The sequence below is a fragment of the Pipistrellus hanaki genome (genome assembly GCF_964339955.1).
Source record: "Pipistrellus hanaki genome assembly, chromosome: 3".
Lineage (NCBI taxonomy): Eukaryota > Metazoa > Chordata > Mammalia > Chiroptera > Vespertilionidae > Pipistrellus > Pipistrellus hanaki.
Window position 1 is genome coordinate 99,850,514 of NC_140505.1, and position 14,528 is coordinate 99,865,041.

At 47.6% G+C, this 14,528-nt stretch overlaps 1 protein-coding gene across 3 annotated transcripts in view; it reads left to right on the forward strand.

Annotated features, from left to right (window-relative positions):
- The first annotated feature begins 306 nt into the window (after positions 1-306).
- SLC7A1 (solute carrier family 7 member 1) overlaps positions 307-14,528 on the forward strand; it is a 45,524-nt gene continuing 31,302 nt past the window's right edge. Inside the window, exons 1-2 of one of the 3 annotated variants that reach the window (XM_084878690.1) lie at positions 307-544; positions 5,830-5,920. The gene's annotated coding sequence lies outside the window, so the exon portion shown is untranslated. Of the gene's footprint in view, positions 545-1,230; positions 1,391-5,829; positions 5,921-14,528 lie in introns of those variants that run through there. The other 2 variants (XM_084878689.1, XM_084878691.1) reach the window with 2 other exon arrangements.

Genomic DNA, 14,528 nt, shown 5'->3' on the forward strand with positions numbered 1-14,528 from the left:
GCAAGGATACGTTATTTATAAACAGCAAAGGCACAACAATAAAAGAAAAGAAAAAGGCATTTGTATAATAATATTTTAAAACCCATTGAAGTGCCTCCCATATCTTTTACTTTTGGAAAAATAAAACTGGTGTTGGCTTGCTGGACTCGCCGGTCCGGGCTGGGCGCGGTACTGCTCGCCTCGCCCGCAGGGTCTGGGCGGCAGGGACCTCAGGGTGCCAGAAATGGAAAGGGGGCGGGGCTCGGTGCGGGGAAACCCGGATGGCGCCACCTCCGCACCGCGCGCCCTCCCGCCCCCGCCGGCCGCGCCTCTCATTGGTTCTCTGGTGACGTTGACCGCGCGGGCTGGGCTGCCGGGTCCGAGGCGGGCGCGCGGCTGAGGAAACCGGGCGCGGGTCTTGCCGCCGCTCCATTCAGTCCGCGCAGGCAGGTGTGAGGGTCCACGCGACGGGCGGCGCGGCCACCGGCTCCGCTACCCGTTACCGCTCCAGTTCCCGCGCCTTCCTCCGGGCATCGCCACCCCCGCGTCCGCGTCCGCCCGCTCGGTGAGTGCCCGGCCCGCCGCCCAGGGCAGCGCCGGGTTCGGTCCCCTTGGGCCCCGGGCGCGGGGGGCCGTGGGAGGGCGGCCCGGGCCTCACCCTGGGCGCCGGCATCCTCCGCGTGGCCGGGGCAGGGCGCGCGCGCCATTTTGCGTCCCTCTGGCGCGGCGTGGCGCATGATGCAACCCGAGGTAGGAGCGCGGCACCTGGCGTCCGCGGGCCGCGCGTGGAGCCGCGTGGTGGACGGACGGGTCGGGGCGGAGCTGCTCGGGCGAACTCTTGTACGTGGCGCGGGCACCGCACTGCGACCCGCCACGCGGCTCGCGACGTGACATTCGCCGCGGGCGCCAGGCCCCGCGGTCCCCGGGTCCCCGCGCAGGTGGCCCGCTGGGGGAGCCGCGACGCCCCCCTCTTCTCCCCAGAAACTCCGGAGGCGCGCCGCACCCCTTACTTGGGGCCCCGGGTTTTCCTAGGGAGGTCCCCTCTGGGTGGGCTTCCTTGTGACCGGACTTGGCCTGAAAAGGCCGAGTTCTGTAGCATCCCGAGTTCGAAGCTGGGGGAAGTTCGTCCGGCTTCATAACGACCTGACCTGTCTTCTCAGCACGTTCCTTGTAGGTCCGGCATTCCTTCTTCCAGGATTGTGGGCGCCCAGAGCGGCGTGCCTCCAGCTCCTTCCCTTCTCCGTGCGAGTGGGACCAGCGGGAGTCCGCTTTGACTTGTGTGAGCGGGACAGCCAGACCCGTGCCTGCTGGAAGGAAACTCTGCTTCTCAGGCTCGCATGTGGAAGTCACCTGGAGTTGGGTTTATTCCAGATTTAGTTCCAGGAGGAGATGTTTGGGGGTTCAGCCCGAGGTATAGTCCCTAAAATGTGCTCTTAAAAATGTAACCAGTAGGACTACATATATTAGCCTCCGGCTAAATTTCCGAATTGTGGTTAGTAAGAATTTTAGGTTATTTATGATTTGTCTTAACATTTCTTGGCTTTTTTGTTTGGTTCAGCTATAAAGAAACCATGGTGGGGTTGCCTCCCTGATATTTTTAGTTGGTTTCACTGGAAACTATTATTTTTATATGAACACATCCTTTTGTATTTAAAACAAAAGGTCTTATTTAAATCACACAATCAGACATTTAGGGATAAGGTCAACAATGGAATAAAATAGTTTTTAAAGGTTTAGCATAGTAAAGTTATGTTTAATCATTATACATAAAATTTAAAAGATGTCACAGGCATTTGATTAAACAAACAGGATAAAATTTAATAAAGGTCAGAAATGTACTCACAGGTTTGAATCTGGATTTGAGCCACATTGGGTGCTGTTAGGTGTTATAATTATTTGCTTTAGAAGGAAAAAAAAGGCTTGAAGGACAAGATTGCTGACTTCAAGAGCTTGAATTTTAATTACATTTGGTAGAAGGTTCTATTCCTTGATAGGATTAAATGCATGTTTTACTGTTTTTTTTCTAGTTTTTTTTTTTTTTTTTTTCTACTAAGGCCAGTAACGATGTTGGAGGGCCTAGCATTATGTCTAATTGAATTAATCCCTGTCGTGAGCAAGGGAGCATTCCTGAAAAGAGTCACTCACAGAAGTTTGTATGGGCGTATTGCCACTTGACATAATTGTCATGGCTGACAGTGACTCCACATTGGATTGTCAAAAGGTGTCCAATTTCTATTCATTACTAACTATGTATTTGGAGGGCAGATTTGAAACAGGCACTAAGTGTATTTTTGTTACTGAGAGAAATATTGCCTGCAGTTGGCTAAGCCAAAGGCACTTTCTGAGATGTCCATCATTCTACCTGGCCCTTGATTCTCACTCCAAGTGGGACTTGTGGTGGGGCCCTAGTGTTTTTCTTTATTTTTATTAAAGTTTTTTTAAAAATTGATTTTGGAGAGAGGAAGAGAGGGGGGCATGAATTGAGAGAGAAAGAAAAAGAGAGAAAGAAAGCGAGAGAGAAAGAGAGAGAAACATTGATGTGAGAAACATCGGTTACCTCTCATACCTGTCCCAACTAGGGACCTGCAACTTGGTTTTGTGCCCTGACCGGGAATCGAACCTGCCACCTTTCTGGGTACGGGACCATGCTCCAACCAGTTGAGCCACACCACCAGGCACCTCGTATTCTTCTGTGTGATCGGGGCCCTCTACCTCTGTAGAGGGTCCCCTAGGACACGAGGCCTTTGCTTTTACTTTGAGTGAGGGTAGGGAACCACTGGAGACTCTCATGATGACTTTCTCCTGTGTAGAGAAGATATAAGGAGGGGCAGATATGGAAGCAGGGAGACCCATTCAGAGACTTGCAACTAATTCTGGAATAAAATCTTCTCTAGGCTATTTCTTCACAGGGGAGAGTGGCCGTAAGTAGTTTTGGTGAGAGGTGAGGGCAGTTTGGACTCGGGTAGACATACGAAGAGGTTGGATTCTGCTTCCCTGTAGATTTTAAAGGTAGACTCAACAGGATTGGCCACTGGAATCCCTGTGAGGTGTGAATTGAGGTCTACTATGAGTCTAAGAGGAATAGAGTTGCCACATTAGCAAGATGGGGGAAGCTGAGGAAAGAGCAGGTGGGGAAGGACTGAATCATAACTGCCACTCCACCCACAAGGGACAGGGCTGAAGATCTACCTTCTTGGGGCCCTTCCTAGGCTCGGTGCCTGGTAGCCACCTGCCCCAGATTCTCACCTAACTCTCATGCCTCCTCATGTCTGACCAGAGGTTCTCCAGTTCCTGCAGCCTCCCTCTGCTCCCCCACCGCCGCCCTTCAGTGGCTAGCTTGGTTGTGGGTTTGTCCTGTTGTCAGGATAGAGACCCTTTGCCACTTGGGATTCTAAAGCCACGGGGTGTACCTGCTTTTTCATTTCTGGGCCTTCAGGACCACCTTTAAGGGCTTTCTTGGGCCTTAGGCAATGGCATTGGATCCCAGGCCAAGGTTTCATCCATCTCAAGTTTTAGGTGTTTTCTAGCCAAGAAATATAGTAATAGGATCTTCAGTGGCAGAATATCTGCCTTGTAAACTATAGGAATTCTCTTTTTCTTTCTCCATAATCCCTGTTCACACCACAACTCCAAAGCAGTTTTGAAAATAACTACCCCTGCAGTTCAAAGGGAGTTATAATTTATCATGGAAGGATTAATGTGCTTGCCACCTGAGAATCTGCTAGAAGAACAAGCAGGAAATTGGTTGAACAATTCAGTGGGCAACTATGTTCCTTTCACTCCAAAGGCACTCTCTCCATCAGATATCCAGTGTCCGCCAAGCTGTGGGTGAAGCATGTACCTTACATGTCGCTCAGAATTTGTTCATCCCAGAACCATAGGCTGGAGGAATGCCATTTCTGGACATCAGACTACACCCAGTGACCTCCATTTCGCTCCCCTCTCCCCCCATTACTGTTGTGATACATTTGCTGCAAGGCCTGGAGTTAGAGTGGTGTGCTGAGGGAAGAGCCTTCACAGCTTCAGTGTGCTGAGATGAGCTGCCATGGGCGCGTCTAGGAGCCAAGGGCAGGCGGTACCCGTGGTGGGGACAGTGCAACCTTAGGCTTTGCGGCTCTCGCTGTGTGTAGCCTCCAGAAAGTCCTTGAGACTGTAGATTGGGGAGGGTTCTGTGAAAGAATAAAGGGACTAGACTAAGTCAATACATTTAGATTCCTTTCATGAAATATGTTCTTTCATGAAGTAAGCCTACTGTTCTGTGATGGTAATTTAGAAGTCCAGCGCAGGGAAATCTTTAAAGGCTAAGGTGAGAGGGACTTAATGGAGATAGGAGGAAGAGCCTTCCTTCCCTGAGTAGGACCGGGTACATTTATGCATCATCTCTTCCTTGTTCCTGATGGGCTTTTCTCTCTTCTCTGTGTTTTTGTGTGGAGAGGGGATGGCAGTTTGGTTCCTTAACATTCTGTATTCCTCCAATAGTGCTTTCTTAACAAGATTCCGGCGGTTCTTGACTGTGAGAACAATCAAATATGTTTCCACTTGTTTAAGAGTGGGTCCTACACTGCCTGCGTGCTCCATGCACAGTGGGCTCCGCAATGTAGAGAACATCAGTGCTGGGCTGGGCTGCAGGGGAGCAGCCTCAGCTCCGTGTGGCCAGCCTGAGCTGGTCACAGGGCCAAGCATGATTGGGGCGGAGGAGATGGCGTAGGCCTTCCCGCAAAAAGGGTGGATCTCAAACTGGGCTCCACTTATAGGCGGAGTGCCTGTTCTAAGATCTCTCTCAGAGCCATGTTTAACTTTTCTGTACTGCTTGCATAATAATTGACTTCTAGTGCTTTCTTTATAGGAGTGAGGTAATCCACTTACACACTTAACACAGCTTCTGGCACAGATGAAGTGCTTGATATAAACGTTAGCTGTTTTACTGGAAAGAGCTCAGTTCTTTGATTTAGATGTGGAGAGAAACCATATTTATAACAACTTTATCTTGCTAGCCCCTTTTGCCAAGGTGTTAACATGTAGTCCTATTACCTTGTTGTGTCTGCATTGCAGGGGCAGGTAGTGCCAGGCTGTTGTGAGGACATTGATCCTCTGCTGATCTCAGTCTAGGATCTCTGGATATGGCCCTGTCTTGTACATTGTCCCCTGTGGGCCCAGAGGGCTCTCTTTACCACTGACCTTTCCTCTGCTGATCTCGGTCTAGAATCTCTGGATAGGCCTGGAGGGCTCTCTTTACCACTGACCTTTCACAGTTGAGATCATGGAGGGCTTCCTGTGGCCTTTTTGCCACATATCTGGGGTTGGGCCTCTTGAGATCTCTCAGCCCCATTCTTAGTGCTTGCCTGTGCGTGTGTGGGAAAGTATGTGTTTGTGTATTTTTTTGGGGGTATTTGCCCTCATCATAGTCATCCTGACCCCCCAACAATTTGTCCAAATTACCCTGAGGGCTTTGGGTTTAAAAATCAAAGCCCGATACTTAGGGCCATCTCTGTTTTCCACCTGACTTCTCCTCCTGGGAGGTGGTAACGTGCAATCCTCTAGTGCCTTGAGTTGGGGGTGCATTACTGGGGACAGCAGAAAGAAGGGGAGGGCAACAAAACTGTCTCACCGTATTTCTCCATACTGTTCTGTTACCTTCCTATCTGCGATGAAGGTGCTGGAATTGATCTTGTGAAGTTGGCGTGCAGATATGTTCTGTTTCTCGTATTTTCTGATCTGCCTACCAAGCACCATTTACCAGAGTCTTTTACACAAATGGGAAGGAAGGCAGCGCCCTGGGCTGGTGGAGATCAGAAATCATAAGCACAAGCTTAGGACTCATTGTGCACTCTGCACTTTGTTTACATTTAGTCCTCGCCACCTCTGAGGAGGTTGGGGCTGCTGTTTTGACTGACGGGGAAACAGAGGCACTGAAGTGATGTAAGCTGCCTGCAGGCACACAGTTAGGTAGTGAGTTGCAGAGCAAGGAGCTGAATCTGGGGGCCTGGCCGGAGTCCTACCCAGCAAGTGTGCTGTAGGGCCGTGGGCATCAGCCTCACCGGGGGCCTCGGCCTCCTTGGGACCGTGTTCTGCACGCCATGTGCATGGGGCAAAGCCGGGCACCCAGGTTTCAGCGTAGGAACCTGAAGGTCCTTGCCCCCACCCTCCTCCTCTTCACTGAGTGAATCTGGGAAGTGCAGGGGTCTGCTGCTCTGCCGCTGGACAGCGCCCTTCTTTTTCCCTCTGTCCAGTTCTCTGTGGTCTTTGAACGCAGGTCTTTCCCCTTGAGCCCCAGCAGCAGAGCTCTGGGCACAGCTGGCACTATGTCCCTGGGACAGCGGTACTGGGCAATGGCCAGAACCCGGAGCTGGCATGTGTGAGAGAGGCTGCACGGCATTCTTTTTGGGTCAGTAGCTTGGCATTCACATTCCCAGAGTCAAGCTGGATGGGGGACTTCCTGCCCAGGCCCCGGGGAGCCCAGTTCCATTTGTCTACACCTGGTCATCTGCATGTGGGGACAGCCGTGGGCAAGGATCTTGTGGGAGCTGGACTCTATAGGGAAAAGTTGCTTCCAGACTCTACTCCATCCTTTTCAGGACCAGTGCTAGAGTGGCCCCGCCCTCAGACCACCACTTTGCTGATCGCTGTCGTGTGGGAGGTGGGGAAGTCCCTCCTTCCGTGGGAAATACTTCTTTGACCTCACAACGCATGGGCCATCTCTGCTAGGGCAACTCCCCAGCAAGCCCATCCCTTCCTGCCTTTCAACCTACTTTCTCCCCCCCCTCCCCCCTTTTTTTTTTTTTAAACTTTTGTTAGCATTTATTTTATGTTGAATTTACTCCTGAGCCATACATTTTTGTTTCTTCAGCTTTTCTTCTGTGCAACTCTCTCTTCTGGTTTGGGGACCATATGCTCTTTTTCAGTGAGGATCCTCTCCATGTGGCCGGGCGAGCTCCGTATGAGCTGATCCCCCATGAGCTCTGTAAGTTCTGTTACCTCTTGGGGGCTGTGCTCGCCTGGATGAGCTCAATGGACCTTAGAGTCTATATCTAAATCCTGCAGTTCAGCATTGCTCTCTGCATTTTTAACCATGTGTAGTAAAATTCATACAGAAAAAGTAAAAGAAGAAGAGAAAATCACTATTCCAGCACAAAAGCTAGTGCCAGGTAGAGAGCTCATGGAAGGTGCTGGAAGATCCAGCTCAGGGTGTTCTGGTCACCGTAGTCTGCACTCACACACCCAGGCAGCAGCCCAGAGCCAGGACAGGGCTGTGGGGAAGAGAGGGTTCCAGATTGGAGCCAACCCAACTTAATGCCGCTGCCCACCACTCGGTCTGCTGCCCACCTCAGCAAGTGAACTGAATGACTGCAGGGTGGGGCAGGGTGTAGGTCATTATTAAATACCCAGAACTTGTTCAAAACCGGAGAAGTGTTGCAGGTCCTCTCTTGTCTGGTCTATACCCCTTGCTCCCGAGACTTACAAAGGGCAAGGATGGGGATGGGTCCTTGGTCGGGAGAAACACAGCCGGCTCTTGGCAAACATCTCATAATTATGGGCCAGTGCAGAAAGAAGAGGTGAAATTCTAAATTGTGTTTTGCTTTTTGTTAGTGACTGCTCCATTTCCTAGGGGAAGGTTTAAGAACTGTGTTTGAAGTGTGGCTCTTCCTCTGCCTTTCATGTATGAAGGTCACCCCCTTTGCCATCACCTGCAATAACTGAGCGGGGCTCCACTTTTTCCTGGCCAGAAGAGGATCTTCGCTGAGTGAGTCTTGTTTCGGGAACGATTCTTTCTTAGAAGTGCTGTTGCGTTGTCCACGGCTCCCAGTTATCTGTATCTCAGTTTCCCTGAGCTGGCAATGCACATTGTGTATGAAAAGAGACCTCTGAAGGTCATGATCAAAAGCCTCAAGTATTTTTTCAGGTGTTTGTTTTTTTCTCCCTCTGCACCAGACCCTCCCCTTGAAGGAGCTGGCCTTGAGAGTGACTGTGGCGGACAGCCGCCCAGGCTGCGCACACCCCGCTGGGGCACGGAACGCCTAACCTGGACGGGCCAGGATGGCAGGGCTCTTCTTCAAAGAAACCCTTTGAAGTGCAAAGATTTCCTTTCCTGAAAAGAAGGGAAATTGAAATTGTTCTGTGCAGACAATGTTCTCTTAGATCAAAGGGGGAGTGGGGCTTATAAAGGGAGATCCACAGTAGACCTACTGTGGCATGGTGAAGATGTGACTGTGTTGATGTCAATGTCCACTGCCCGGAGTGTGAGTTGGTGAGTTGATATTTTCCTTTAAAAAAAGTTTTTTATTTTTAATTTTTTTAATTTTTTATTGAGGTCCTAAATCTAGACCTGACAATGTTATATTTATGTCTCTCTTCTGTGTTTTTATATTGTGTTAAGCATTTAGAAAGACCTGTTGGGAAATTATGACACCTCCATGATGGAAAATTTGGTGGCTAATAGAAATGGCATTTTCAAAGGACATTTGATCTAATAGGAAAATCTTTACTGTTCAAAGTGAAAAATATCTGGATGGAAATTTTCCTATTGAGTGTTATCTTAATACGATACATGTATTTACACAGAAAGAAGTGTTTGAATGGCTTTTTGTCTTGCTTAGAAAACAAATATTCTTTAACAAGGTTATGTATATAATTCTGAAAATAATTGTAAATAAACGGAATTGATTCCACAGAACAAGAGCACCGGGACATAACAACTAGAATCAGACAACTTGCCTCCTTTATTAAAACCTACAAATCTCTGTCCTTGTTTCTCAGAAACTTCTTTTATTTACTATACTTTCAATGAAAATAAACTTAGTGTAAGAATTCAGGATACTTAATTTACAGACTCCTAAAAATTTATCTCTAAGTTATAAATATCATTACCACTATTAGTATTTGAGAAGATTCCTCCAAAACTTGATTTTATGCTGTTGTTATGGTAATATTCTGTGAAATAAGGGGTTCTTTATCATTGTCATTATATAACATGTCCCCTTGAACCTACAAACTTAATATTTTAGCAGTTAGTTTTTTGTTTTTGTTTTTAAAAAAAACAGCTTTTGTTGAAAGACATGTCTTTTCCCCTAAATGGCAATGTTGGCAGGCATTAGGCAAAAACATTCCTTAATTTTTTGAGTAATCTGTACTGAACTGAGAAGAATGTCTTCCTAGTCTGCATTTGATACAATCAGAATTTGGGAAAATTATCAGATAATTTTCCCTAGGATTTGGGCCTTGTTACTGGAAGCTCTCTTGGGTCTATGGTCTGGTGAGATAAGTGCATAGCTTCCTTGGGTGATTTTGAGTGGGGGCAGAGCCTGGGCATGGGGGCTGTGGCGGGAACACATTCCATACAAATTCGGGCACTTTCCTGTTACTCTGGCTGCAGGCCTGTTAACATCTTGCCTGAGGATCTGCACGGGAGTTCTTGTGGAATCACTCTGGAGAGCCTTTGAGTTGATGGGAGATGAATGTGAACGTTCTGGGTTATCTGGCTGTGACACCCAGCTGGCCCCTCAAAACCCCAGCAGGGGTCTCTCCCACTAGGTGTGTGGCTGTGCAGTAAGGAAACACCATTTGCCCTGAAGAGAGGCCTCCCTGGAGCCATGAGAGAGGGAGTGAAGCTTCCCTCCACACTTAGCAGCCCTGCCCCACATTTAAATGAGTGACTCAGAAATTGTAGTCCTCTTCCCTTCTTCTGTAATTGCTGCTAGACTGTCTGGAGCTTACAGGACTTTATTACTTGTCTGGTCATGGGAAAGACTCCTTGAAAACTTTGTGCCCTGAAGGCCACATACCTTCTAGGTCTAGACCTCATGAAAGGCCTGGACCTGCACATGCAAACTGTACACGGGTAAAAAAAAAATGTGTAAACCCAGGGACAAGACTAACCATGTTATATTTGTTTCTGGAAATTTAGCACACGAAACAGGAGACATTTTCTCGGTATAGTGCATCTTGGGTGACTTTTGTGATTTGCCTCTTCATTATTGATATCTCTTCATCTGTATCTAAAAAGCATATAGGTAGGTACACAGAAGGGTTGGACAGACATGGAAATATAGGCAGGTGTTAAGGATAGAGAAAATACATTTTAGTGAGTCTATAAGTTCAATAATTTACATAATGTAATAGGGTCTTTCAAATCCTAAAGTCAAACTTCAGATGTCTTTAAACAACCTAGATCAGGACATGCATACACACAACCCCCTTAAGCCTGCATACCGTTTACTTACTAATACATTTGGTTCTGGATAATAGGGATGAATTGCTAAAGGTAAAAAGGCAGGCCCATCTGAGTCCCAGAAGTGCTGGCCTCTGCCAACAGGGGAGACCTGCTTTTGAATAGTCAGGGAAGAACTTGGCTTCATTTGTCTGTCATTCAATTAAAAGCTTTGTGCCTCCTGTGTATATTTGCACTGGGGAATTTGAGGTAAGAGAAGTCTGAAAAGCAGACAGTGGTCCTGCTTCCCGAAGTGCTTTACTGAAAAGTGTTCTGAAAGTATCGGGAAGTCTCCCAAAATTCCGTGATCTAAGTGGGATTCTTGTACTTTCTCACAGGGGAAGAAGTGGGGAGAAGTAATGGGAATGTGGTGACACTGCATTCAGTTGTATGTGATTTTTATTTTTACTGGGTTGTCTGGTCATTAATTCGTATGCTCATTAGAAGGCTTTCTGTTAAGTGACATGGAAACATCATTGACATTGTTCTTCAAAATGTGGAACTCCTGACCCTTTTGTAAAGGGTGGAGAGCCAGGACTGGAACTTCTGGGGAGAGCTTTGGATGGTTGTGGTCGGCATGGATGGGACTGATCATGTGCTTTCACACTTTGCATTCTTCATGTAGCACCCTTATGAAGTCCCACCATAGCATTGTTTCTTTGGGAAAATCAGGTTTAATTTATGTCACCTCATGTGGAAGTGTAGAAGGTAGCTTATAATCACCTTGTTTACACCTTTCAGTCTCTAGGAACTTGCCCTTTTTTTATTTGTCTCACCAGGTGTGTTGAGCAGTGTGTTGCATGAGTGGAACTTTGCAGTTGGGCCTGTGAATAATTGTGCTGCTTATAACACTCACCTTGGCAGAGAGGAAAATCCACCAGCCAAGGGAATGTGTCTTGATAGTTCAGCAAAGCAGCCAGGGAGGAATTGAAGCCCCTTTTTAAGGTGTGCAAAAAGGTTATAACCGCCGAAGCCGGTTTGGCTCAGTGATATAGCATCGGTCTGTGGACTGAAAGGTCCCAGGTTCGATTCCGATCAAGGGCAAGTACATTGGTTGCGGGCACATCCCCGGTAGGGGGTGTGCAAGAGGCAGCTGGTCGATGTTTCTCTCTCATCGACGTTTCTAGCTCTCTATCTCTCTCCCTTCCTCTCTGTAAAAAATCAATAAAATATATATATATATATTTTTTTAAAAAAGGCTATAACGGAGAAAGCTGTGCTGTGCAGTGCAAGGATCCCCTCCCTCCATGTGTGTTCGTGGTTGTCTGAGCCGGGTGAGGTAACCCATAGAGCAGGACGGTTTCATGAATGTGCTGGGGAGCCGGATATGGTGAACATGCTTGATGAAAGGTGCTTAGAGCCTGCAGTCCTCTGTCCCCTGCTGCCTGGCCCTGAGGTCCTTCTGGGACCCAACACCTCCTCCTCTCGCAGTGCCCCCTGGCTTGCCCAGGATTCCAGAGACCTCTACACCACCAGGCTGTCCATGGACTAATGTGATCCTAGGCCAGACCGAGTAGGCAGTTTTTGCTTTTAGACTTGGAAGACATTGCATTAGGATATTATTTCCTTTGGGGTCCAACCCAAAGCAGGAAATCGGTGACATTCCATGATTTTGTATCCACTAAAGAGCTTTGGGTGGCTTGGTGTCCACACTATACAAATGGACGCTGGGTGGAGAACAGTACTAATCTGATATAGTAGAAACAGGATGATGACGAAGATTTTGACTGAGAAGTGCCACTTTGCCTATGTTAGCCCAGAAATGTTGAGCAGGGCTACTGCTAAAAGAAAAGGCCCTGGGCCCAGTGTCTAGACTCTCCCCTTCCTTGGAATGCTCCAGAAGAGCCATGCTAGTCAGAGTGTACATTTCCTCATGCCTCTGGCAGTGAGCAGCGTTGGGTCAGGTCATTCCTAGTCTTGATGCAGCCTCCTGGCTGCTTATGGACAGGTGGCGTCAGGAACTTCCTCCCTGGGCAGCTGGTGGCTGGTAACAGCCCCTTGACAACGGTGACCTTTTGTGTCTGGCATCTGCTGCTGAGGTTTTGGAAAATTGGGATAGGCCCTGAAAAGTTTCAGCCCCAGACTATCTCACCAGGGAGGAAGCTTGAGGGAGGTTACTTTTCAAAAGGACCAGACAGCCATACACATAAAAATATATACAGGCCCCACCCAAGGGAAAAGAAAGCAAGCTGGCCCGTGTTAACCCCTGCTGGAATTTAGGATGAAGCCCTTCTGTAGCAGTGCTTCTAAAAGGAGTCGTCTTCTGCCAGAAACATTTCTTTTGGAAAATCCAGAGTTCCTGTCTTTGCTTCTCCCTTCCTCCTCTGACACACACTCTGTCTGCCTCGTGGGATAGAGACACAAGTGATGTTAAAGGTGTGAGAGAGAAGGGGAGGGGTCTTGCCTGCTCTCAGGTACATGTGCAGGAATAAGGGCTATCATGACTCCTGTGAACTAAACCGCTTTTGATGGGCTGAGACCGGAGCCCATCCGAGGGGGTGCTGAAGGACCACTGCTCTCTGTATTCTGGGTTAGACCAGCCTGGAGACGAAAGGGGGCACCCTGTTAAGGGCACTCTGCCCAAGCCCTTTAGATTTGCCTTAACAGACCCGACCCCTTGATGGGAGAGCCTTCTTATTTGGATATGAAGATGCATATATATAAAAATAACACGCCCTTGCATTGAGTTCACAGAAGGTTCAAAGGAAGACAAAGGATGGCAAGTAGTCAGGTTTGCAAAAAAGGCTTCAATTGTGATGCTTCAAAAATCTGCTCTGTGGACAGAAATCCGATAAGGGTTATATTACAGAGAAGGGGAACGTTCTGATCTGTCAGTCCCAAGGAAACCTTTGCTTTTGTTTGGGGGTGGAGAAGAGTTCATATGAGGGGTGACAAAGATTTGGGACTTCCCAGTCTGGCAATACCCAGAGAAGAAGTGACCACAGTGTAAGACTCTTGGAGGCTGTGGCAGGTCGATCCATAGATTTATCACTCAGCTTTGGAAGTCAGAGCTTGTCCCTTGCCTGGATTCTCAAATATTTTTAGAATAAATAGAAAGCAAACAGTGCTTTCCACAGCCCATGATAAACTGACAACCAGCGGGAGCAAAGGTGTGAAAAGGAAGAGGCTCGGGAAGAATGTCTTTATTGGTAGCATGGGGGAACCAAGGGTGCTGGGGTTATCTCCTAACAGCGCTGTACCGACATGTCTGCTCACAAAGATTGCCTTGTGGGCTTTCCCAAAGATAGGACTCTTGGCCAGAGAAGACCATGCTTGACTGAGATATTATTTCTTATGTTTTTGGCATTTCAGAGATGAGCAAGTTGTCATTGTAAAGTGAGTTGCAGCCCAGGATGGACACAGCCCTCTCACCTGAATTTGGAGCCCCACTTGGAACTGAATTCCTGGAGTTTTCTGTGCTCTTTCTGGGATGTCTTCTTCTAGCCCATTTCTCCCTTACTCGGGACCTCCGTGGGCCAGTCCCCAGTTCCTTCTAAGCCTGGCATTTTGCATGTTTGATCTGAAATTGGTATTGTTGCTGTCAGCCTTTAGAAAATGGGGAGAACTGGAGACCCAAGAATCAATGACATAATGCCAGTGACACTAATTTTAAGGCCAGATTAATGGGATTAATTAACTCCCTGCTGTTGGAGGATTGGCCCACCTCATCTGAGAGAGAGGTGTGGTTCTTTCTGCCTGCAGAAAGCATCCTGTTTCTTGACTGCCAGTACCAGGCATTCATGCCCTTATTCATGGAGCATTAGGCAAATTGAGCATTAATGATGTTCGGTGAGAATTAATAAGAAGTATATCTTCAGCTCTCAAGGGGGATAGGTCCTCTTTAGGAAGTTGTAAGGCAGTGGCAGGTGACCATTGCTGGCACCAGTGTCCCCCCATGAGGACAGAAATACACCCCTCTGGGCCAAGTTTGAAATAATTAGTATTGAGAACATGGACTCCATTTGGAATTTAAACTTTTCAGGCATCGGTAGGAAAAACTTTTGGTTAAATTTGTACACATAGCAGATCCAAAAGCTTAATACAGCCTTTATTGTGGCTACCCTTGATCTGTTTGCAGATTCTAAATTTGGGGACTTTTAGCAGCATGGAAAGTTGACATTGGCAAAGCAAACCTAGTTTTCTTTGTAAAAATTCAAAATATACTGGGGTTTATTCTAGAGGCAGGATACAGTGCTGTATTTTTGAAAATATAGGTCGTCATTTTTTTTTTATTTTAAGTTTATTGTTTTGATAAGGCGTCCCTGGGATTTCTTCCAGCACAGATCAAGGGAAATTGGCGCAGGGTTGAATAATACTTTTATGTATAAATAAGAAAATTGTGGTA